This window comes from Miscanthus floridulus, chromosome 11, assembly GCF_019320115.1.
Source record: "Miscanthus floridulus cultivar M001 chromosome 11, ASM1932011v1, whole genome shotgun sequence".
Taxonomy (NCBI): domain Eukaryota; kingdom Viridiplantae; phylum Streptophyta; class Magnoliopsida; order Poales; family Poaceae; genus Miscanthus; species Miscanthus floridulus.
In genome coordinates, this window is record NC_089590.1 from 53,884,295 (window position 1) to 53,894,738 (window position 10,444).

The 10,444-nt window shown below is 38.6% G+C and overlaps 1 pseudogene; it reads right to left on the bottom strand.

Moving 5' to 3' along the window:
* Positions 1-8: 8 nt before the first annotated feature.
* LOC136493191 (ABC transporter G family member 51-like) lies at positions 9-9,843 on the bottom strand (annotated as a pseudogene).
* Positions 9,844-10,444: the final 601 nt, after the last annotated feature.

Sequence of the window (10,444 nt, forward strand, 5' to 3'; positions counted from 1 at the left end):
ATCGAGTTTTTGTACACCACTGCAAAATCTAAACCAAGAATCTCTTCACATGCTTGTGTGGTGACTTCAAGCATCCAGGTTGCTGGATTGTAGCCTTCAGAGATATGATTAACACCAGAATGGACTGTTTTGAGAATATTAACAAAACGTATAGTTGTTAAGAATAGAGTGTTGGTGTAAGCAAGTTTAGAGATCAAGAATTTTTTAGGGCCGCATATTTCATCACTTCATTTCATAGTATTTTAGTACAGTGAAAGATGAATGTCAATTGGCATACTTTTTAAGCAAACTGAACCTTATAAGAACTAATTCGGTTGTTAAAATCTTTTATAAAAGATAGAGATAAAAAGAGTAACCTGAAAGTAATCAATCATATCAATTGAATTGACACCCAGAGAACCACCATATATAACGCGACCTCCACGTTTCAGAAGGAGGAGCTGAAATTAGGAGAATAGTCAACAAAGGGAATAAAATGGTGGGCAACTAAGACAAATAAAAAAAAAAAAAAAAAGCATGCCAACCTCATCAAAAGCTTCAAAGATGTCAATGCTGGGCTGGTGTATAGTGCAAACAACAGTTCTTCCGGTGTCAACATATTTCTAATAGTCCGCATCACAATGGCAGCTGCTCGAGCATCCAAACCAGAAGTAGGTTCATCCAAAAAAATAATTGAAGGATTTGCAACTAGTTCAACAGCTATTGTAAGGCGCTTCCTTTGCTCTGTTGACAATCCAGTAGAACCCTGCTTCCCTACTAATGCATGTCTCAGTTGATCAAGCTCTACCAAAGCCATAACTTCCTCAACAAATTCCTGCAAGATAGTTTAAAGTGTGCATAATCTCAAATAACTAATTGCACCCTAGATTAAAAAGAGTTAGTACAAGTCATACGTGTCTTGTTTTTGTACTTATATCTTTCGGAAGCCGTAAGATTGATGAAAACCACAAGGACTCTTCAACAGTTACTTGGGATGAGTGTATATCATTTTGCTCAACATAACCAGCTATCCTGGCAAAGGTTCTTTGTTCTTTCTTATGGCCAGAAATCTTGATATCACCCTCAATATATCCGCCTGTTTTTCTACCAGCTAAAACGTCAAGAAGGGTCGTCTTTCCAGCGCCACTTGAGCCAACCAGTGCTGTTAAGACACGTGGCCTAAATACTCCGCTTACTTCACATAGCAACTGTAGTCTTTTCTCAGGTACACCTCTTGCTTTCATTTTCTATATGCATGTAGAAACCATCTTAGCTGGTGATGAACTATAAAAATATAAATAATAAGTTTTAGAAGAACAACCTTTGGCATATCAACAAAATAGTTAATGTTATGAAACGTCATTGGTTAGAGGTTGAAATGGTAATATCATTCCCTTGTTGAGTTCGCCTTCAATCTGCCCTTTGACTTCATGAATGTTCTTTCTGCCATTACTTTCTGCGATTCAAGAATAATATAAATTTTTAATCAAGTACAATACTTTATCCTCACGTTGAGAAGAAAAATTTAGCTTGGCAAAAAATGCACACTGTAACTAATTAAGGTAGACAAATCAAGTAGATAATAGCAACATAACTATTAGAATTTATTTACTTCTTAAATAATTACTTTCCACCACTCAAAGATATAAGGTATGTTTTTATTTTGACCCGACTGTCAAAGTTAATCTTTGGCCCTTATTTCTCATATAATATATGAATTTATATAGGTACAAAGTCCATATTGTGTTTGAGCCCTTTGAAATATCAATCAGTTTAAACAGTTTTTAATGTGCTAATGTTCTTGTATTTTATTTAAGTGCTACTAATATATAGAGACACACACAACAATGTTGGACTTGTATAAATTAAAATAGACCTTGTATGTTTTAAAGGGGGGAGTATATTGAACTTCATATGCTTATAACGTTCAACAAGAATAAGCAAGTTCCAATACATATCTTGAAAGATGTTAGAACGTACACAATGAAAAACAGAACATATCTTTTTTGAACACATTATGGGAAAAATGTTATAGTAAATACTAGAATCATGATGTTAAGAAAAATGAAAATCACCTGCAATTGCATGTCCATCTGATACACTATCTGTCAACGCATCCTTTGTTTCTTCAGAATTGGATTGGAATAATTGCTTGGGCCTTCCGTAGAGCTTCAGAAACAATTACAATTTAGTTTTGAGAAAATCAAAAGCAGCTAAAACTGAAGACGGATTTAGAATTATAATTGCATTCCACACTTACGGTTAAGGAATGCCAAAGCAAGAGTAAACAAAGCATTGAACAAGACAGCATAAGCCAATAAAGCACAAACTCCAATCCAGTACCAGTAATCTTGTGTAGGGAGACTGTGTGAAGTAAGAACATTGAATCCAAACAGGATTGTTGCCAGCACCAAATACCTATAATGATACATGTCAAAATAAAATTTAGCTAACAATAAATGTCAAATGATTGTTCTAGTAAAGAGGAATGATGCAAGTAGATATGCATGCTGTCAAACCAAATTATGTTTGACCCCCACAAATAACAAATTTGAACTATATGTAATTTCAAGCATTCAGTCCTGAAAAGTGAAAAACAAATGGGCGAGTTCAATGAATGGCTATCTAAATCATATATATGGAATTTGTGGAAAGAATGAAACCATAGTTTTTTTAGAACGAGCACGTAACAACGCAGCAGGTAGCGGAAAAAGTCAAAGGAGTGTTTAGTTCAATTTAGACAGGCTTCCCAACCGCGCATTTAATTCTGTGTTGTATTGCGAGGCTTTGTGAGGTATTTTGTGCTTTGTCACAGTGTGTGGTGGATGCTGTTGAGACAGAGCGGTGCTGCTGGTGTTTTTTCTTGTAAATAAAACTCTATCTCTATCCTCATTACGTTCAAAAAAAATCCAAGGATTCAATTTTGTTATTGTAACCCTTCTTAGACCACACTTCGAAAAGTAAAAATAAGGAGAAAGAAATGGTGATTCCTACTAGTAAACAGAGATAGTGAGAAATAATAATTCCTGCTAGTATACAGACCTTTGACCATCTGGATGCTGAGAATTCGTTAACTGAAATAGCACGTTGTCCATACATCAAGGGGGAAAGCCAATAAGCCCACTGCCACCATGGTTGTATAGCCTCTATCAGAAGTAACAAAGTCACAATATGTTGCACCAAAAGTAAGAATCATTCTCATCTAGATCATTAGAGAGAGAAAACAGCTAACTCTTCTGAGATGTCTAGCACAATTCAATATACCACAGGAAATAAATATATAAACACTCACCTTTAGGGATAAGGAACCCTCCTAAAAGAAAAATTGCCAGTAAGGCAGCTGATCCAAAGTATTAGCAATAGTCATGTCTCGTGCTATAGCCCCCATCATCCGGAAAAGGCCCCAAAGCCATTTGATGGACAGAGAACAACAATAGCATAAAATGAAAGAACCTGCACATAGTTTGCATTATTCTGATATGTCCAAGTACAACAGTAATGACTCCACCTCTAGATGGGCTAGTAAGGTAGTTGTTGGTACCTATCAGCAGTTGGTGCAAAGCCTACTGTGTAGTAAACAGCACATGACCACACCATAGCCTCAATAAGAGAATATGGAATTCTTAATATCCAATTGGGGATTGAGAAAGCCCATGCAGGATGAAAGAAATTGTCTCTCTGCTTATAAAATACTGGAAGCCGTGAAATAGTAATGGGCAATTCTGTAAAACCATTGAACAGCATATGTACAAGCCCATAGAACAGACAAGAGAGATAAAGATTGCCATTTTGCTCATCAACAGGGTGCAATCTTGTGCGAAGAAAGATTGTGCAAGTGATTACCCCGACAAAAGCAACCTGCACAAAATTATGCCATTATTTTCAAATGCATGTGAGGAAGCTCTTTAATAAATTGTAGAATGGTGCATACAAAGAAAGTATTAGATGGTAATTAACAAAAGTAAAATCCATATATTCTTCTGTTTTCAAATTTTATTATAGATGCATATAGAATTATGGCAACAATTTGGAACAAAATAATGTTAGAATGTAAAGAAATGACAATGTAGCACACATAACATTCTTGTAGTTTTGCCTTTAAAGAATAGTACCTCCTAAAAACATATTAGATTGACCATGGATGCAAACTAGGGCATATTTTCTTCCACAACTGGAGAGGAACGGAGAGATGTAGTCTTAGACTTAAATAATATTTAAAAATGCTATAATATAAGGTCAGAAAATCTGTGCATAAACCTTCTTTTCAGAATATATATATATATAAAAGAAAAACAACAGTAGAAAAACGAGTATTTTTGTTGAGCTTTCAATAATTTTCATTTAGACTACTCACAAGGTCACAGCAGTTATCATTTATGCATCGATTCTATATTATCAAGCGCTCATAATGTAACCTTCATCCATCTACTACCATGGAAAGTAAAGAGATGGATCATATAACCATGTGATGCCTTGAGATTGAGAGACTTGGATCAACAAAAAGGACATTTTACACCCTTAGGGCATGTTTTGTTTCATAGGCCAATACATTGTTATTTAACTGACAATACAAAGTTAAATAAACTTTATACACAGTGATACTAGATATGGCTCATGTCAACTACAAGTTCATTTTCAAATAAATTATCACAGCTGAAGTAAAGAGAAACATAAACATACTTGGCATGTCCTGAAAATGTAGAGGAAACGGTTGCGACTTATTAAAACAAGCTCCCTGTAAAAGCATGCTCTAACAAGGCTAAGTTTTGATACTGCAAACTTTGATCTGGCAAGCACCTTAGGAGATTTTGTGCCATCATAAGAGTTGCTTAAAATAGAATCCAGAGATCTGCCATAGTCGGATTGTTTAAATGCAGAAGCCATTGTCGATGCAGAAATAAAAGAATAAGGTTTTGACTTGTCAGACCAGTACTGAGCTTGGTCTTTCCTTGATGTCACCTGATATAACAAAGTTACTTAAGTAGATTCTCGCATGCTCCAAATTTTATGTTGGAATTAGCAGTCATCATACAATACCTCTTGGAGAAAATCCGCAATTCCCTTACGAGGCGGCAGTGAAAATCCTAGCGAATTGAAATAGTCCACAACACGCACAGTGGGGCCTTGATAAATGATTTGTCCTTCTGAGAGAAGAATTAGATCATCAAAAAGATCAAATGTCTCTGGTGCAGGTTGAAGAAGTGACATCAGCACAGTAGCCTCCATCTCATGAACAAAATTCCTCATGCATTTAACTATTTGATAAGTAGTTGAGCTGTCGAGACCAGTAGATATTTCATCCATGAGAAGGGTTTTTCTTGGTCCAACAACCATTTCACCTACAAAAGTACATCATTTGTTACAGATCTGGCACAAAGAATATCAAATTGTATTTTGATTAGTTTCTTACAGAAGCCATTAAAGTTGTCACTTAGTTATGGCTATTTGTAATATGACTCTTCTCACCTTATGTGGTGTTTTAGTGGGAGGGATGAAATAGATTGGGGCTGGCAAATAAGCCTAAGATCATGGCAACTGGGTTAACTTACCTAAAGCAAGGACTAAAGAGTGTGTCGGATGCTGGAAATGTGGATTCTCCATGCATATAGGAGCATGGCAACAAGAGTATTTTGAGATTAATTAACAGGTTGATGTAGTACCTTAAGATCAGAATATCTTTTTTGTCCAAATCATTCCCTAGATTGTTTGAACAGGAACGGCAAGATCTATTTAATAGGCTTCTGCGAATCACCGGATTAATAATAATAATAATAATAATAATAATAACAACAACAACAATATAAAAGTAATATCTCAGAGCCTCTTCCCTTCAACTCCATCTCTAATCTACAAACCCATGAAAAGCATGAACTAAGGTTCATCGCAAAACCACTAAGAACTAGCTCTATTTGGAACAAAAAAGTTGTGGGAATGTAAGACAAAATATTAAATTTGCAATCCTACAAACCTGTTGTGACTCGTTTCTTCTGCCCACCAGAGACACCTCTTTCCATATCAGTACCAACAGCAGTATCAGCACATAGATCTAGTCCAAGCACTCTAAGAACATAGTCTGTAACAAGATTGTGTTTCTGTCCTCCAACTGATGCTGTCTGGTCATACAGAACAAAACATTATGTAGATAAACAAAATGAAATATGAGAAGTTTATATGTGAATTAGATAAGAACCTTCATAAAGGCATCTATTTCTGGATTTGGTCTTATTCCTCTCTTCCCTTCAAGATCGCATAGCTCCTTCAAGCACTCTACACATATCAACAATGTGTGTAAGATAGATACTTTTTGAACTGACATCTAAGCCATTACATGATAACAAAACCAGTTTAAAGAAATTGTTCATTGTGCTCCTATTAGAAGCATTGATATAATTTTTAACAAAAAACGCAATAGATACATACTACCGTAAAAGATCTCAAAAATAAAAGCTGAGAGCTTCAAACTTGATGATAAACATGAAATGATCTTAAACTTTAACAAAAGTATATAGTGCTAGATTCTGCAATCTTAAGGGCATTATTTCACCATCAGTGATACTTGGGATAAGGAAAGGTCAAAATATCTGCATGTAGATTGTTAGATTAGATACTTGATGTAAGATGCATGAACCTCACCAAATCTGCAATTCACCGTGTCATGAAATAAAACGAAAAAAAAACTGAATTATCTTTGTTGGCTACCGCTTAGTTTCGTTTAATTTCTGGAAAAAGGTTAATTCTATCACACAAGCTAGTTTATGCTTTGACACACTCATGCAGGTTGTAATAAGCTAGCCACAGCCAATTGTTTTATCTTAATTAAGTAGAAATGCATGGATAATAATAGAAGTGACAAAATCATTCAAATGTGAATTAGTAATAAACTAATTAAGTGCCTTGAAAAGTCTAGATGCAAGTTTATTCGTACCCTTGGCTATAATTGTGCCCTTGGGTAATCACAACAGAACTAAACAAAGTATTTGCAAAGCACAAGAATGGGAGCCTTACCTTGGTAGTTTTCACTTGCACCCTGGCATTTTGCAGCAAAATCTAATGTTTCCCTCACTGTCAATTCTCCAATATGGTTGTCTGTCTGACTGATATAAGCAGAAGTTCTTTGTACACAAAATTCAGTAAGTGAAGTTCCATTGTAGGTCACTTCTCCACTTTTCTGTCAGAATATGAGAAGGTAAATGAAATGACAAGAATGATACAGAACATAATAATGGGATAGATTAGGCAACTGGTTTGATTGTGTGAGGGAATAAAAAACCCTCCCAAGCCCGGCCCCCAGAAAATTAAAACAATTCACACAAACAGGGAGTAGATGTCAAGGTCACCTTTAGCTGAGGATCCAGTTTACCAGCAAGGGCCAACAAGAGCGTTGATTTCCCAGATGACGGTGGCCCCAGCAACAGTGTCATTCTTTCACCACACAAAACAAAACAAGAAAACAACATCAGCAGTTACCTATTACAAACTTCATAAATGAGTGCATGCAATCCTTGACACAAAAGAATTCTGAAATAAATTATTTTGGTACACAAAAAACGAGCTACAAGTTATTTCTAGTATAGTACTACATTAAGGTTATTATTGCAACGGGAAAAAAAAATCAAAATGTTGGCATCAAAAGTGGAAGAGAGATAACCACATGATCAAGATGAGTTGCATTAAATACCAGTATTGGCAGATCGGGACTCGTGCTTTTTATATTTGTATATGTATATATAGATATAGATAGATGAGAAAACAGAGCAGGGATACATAGGGGATGACTTATCAACTACCCCCCAAATGAGATACGTTTCTAGTACATTGTTCCAGAGGAAACAAGTGTCAGCACACAACTGCACAATAGGCATGCAAATATACTACCTTTTGTGCCTACATATGCGGATATAAATTTAACTATTTAATTTAAGTCGGGAGTGTGACATGTGTTTGCATTCATATAGAGACCTGCAGTAAGAAGTATTGTTTCTCACCTCCCAGGTTTTAGAACTCCACTAACATCATCAAGAATAGTGAGCTTGGTCTTCTTAGGACGTAAAAGATGGCAACAAATTAGAAGCCTCTGCACCAAGATAAAAGGTACATATATATATATATATTAGCAAAGGGTTTGCAAGTGTAATAAGATAAAAAAAAAAAAGGTACACAAGTGTCATGTAAATTATGGTGTATATATATAGAGAGAACTACTGTTCTGCAGCTGGCCATAGAATAATTTATTCTGTGGTCACTTTGAGTTACGATAATTACTATGCTAATTTACGAGACTACAGTAACTCCTTACTAAGTGATTTACTATAACATTATGGTAAATATCACCGTGAGTTGTAGTAACACGAGTATAGTAAATGCATATTCATATTATCGTAAATTGGTACAAACATTATCGTAAATCAAGGTGGCTATAGAATAAGTTATTCTATGGTCAGCTGCAGAATAGCCTTATATATATATATATATATATATATATATATATATATATATATATATATATATATATATAGTCATAAATGAAAATGCTACAAACTAGCCAGAGCATATATATTTTACCAGCGTATGGAATTGTTGATGCCTGCAACGTAACTGCAGTTGCATGCCTCATCAAGTACGTCTGATCAACTCATCGTCAACTAACTAACTATGAGTGTGTTTGTTATGTCAAAATTATTAGTTGCATCGGGTAGCCGTAACTGCACGTGACAAGATTTAAGAACCCATAGCGTTCGAAACGAAACTAACAACAACGCATCGTAAGACTAGTGCTCAGGCTGAGCTAAAAAGTCCTGACGTGGACAGTTTAATCACATGATGACATGAAGCAGCAGCCGCTATCCGAGCAAGCAAATGATGCATGAGATCCGCACTTTGCCCTACCCAACACGCAATTCAAACCACAAAAACCAACCATATGCATACCTCGGCAATGTCATGGACGTAGTTGAGGAGCGTTGGCAACGCCCGGCGGCCGTAGTGCACCTCCGTGGACACCGTCAGGTTGCGGAACCTCACCTCCACCCGTGGCACGTCCAATCCCGCCCTTCACGAGATAACCAAACAGTTGGAATCGGCATTTAGTAGAGCACGTAGTAGGCAAATCGTCATTAGAAATCGATCAAATCGGTTTAGTGTATATGATGAGAAAATTTGAAGTGCTAATCGAATCGGCGAATTGAAGGAAGGGATGAGCTGCATTACTTACGCGTGAAAGCGGGCCCTGATGCCGTGGAGGAGCTTGGCGTTATCGGAGTCGGCGGTGGCCAACGCCCGCTGGAGCACGCGCTGGACGCCATGCCGGTCCAGCCTCCGCACGTCCACGACCTCGCCGCCCTTCTTCTCTGCACTGCGTCCTCCTCCTTCGCCGCCGGTGCTGCCACTGCCGGGGTCGGGCACGACGATGGCGAGGTTGCGCCGCTGAGGGGAGGCGACGCGCTCGATGGTCGCCCAGAGCTGGTCGGCGGCCGTGGCCTCACCGTCGTCCTCCCCATTGTTGACATCCACCGCCACGTGGTGGGGTTGGACGGCGCCGCTCGCCATCGCCTGCTCTGCCTCAGCCTCTGCCGCCGCCGGCTCTACGACTGTCTATATGTAGGTATAGGTTGCAGGAACTAATAAAAGATGAAAACAAGAGGCACACGGTTCTAGTCGAGAGTATATATGAGATGAGAGTTGGAGGCGGCAAGGCAATGGGATCGGATCGGATCTCGGGGCGTGTCTTCGGGACGTGAAAGACGTGGACGATGAGCGCGGTGACGCGGGCCCTTGCCGGTCGTCGTGAGAAAGTAACCAATTCCACAACTAACACTCCGAAGTGTTGGCGGTGGAGACGCGAGGTCGCTGCGCCTCGCATGCAGCGCTAGCTGGTCCACCACCCAACACAGAGACGAGGAGGCCGGCGGCTGTTGGGACTTGCATTGGGACACAGCTACTACGTACGCGGCTGAGATCAAGGGCAGGAGGGGCGACCATGCATGGCGCAGCGATGAATAATGCTTGCCGCCCGATCTTCAGCAGTCCGCGCGTGCGTGCCACCAGTACGTGTTGTTGTAATAACCTATAACAAGTTGAAAGCCAGTTAGGGACTTAGGGTCCGTTTGGTTCAGCGTGGAACGGTTGTTGTGAGTTATGTTCTATAAAAATTGTAATATGTTTGGTTAAAACAACTACGAAGCATACTCACTCTTTTATGTCCCTTGATGAAACAGTTGTAAAACGTCTCTCTATTTTAGGTCTGCTAATAGGTCAGGTAATAATTGGAGTTTTCGGGTTCGGTTGTGCTATGGATCTGTTTGGATGCGTGGTAATGGGTTTAGAGGTGGTCGGGTTGGGATGGGTTGGGTTTCCCAATCCTCCAATACGTCCAATGTCATGACGGCCGCGACAGTGCCGGACCTCACCGGGCTTGGGAACGGTGCCGAGGCCCCTGAAGACAAGGAAGAGTGCTGCACGGCGGCGG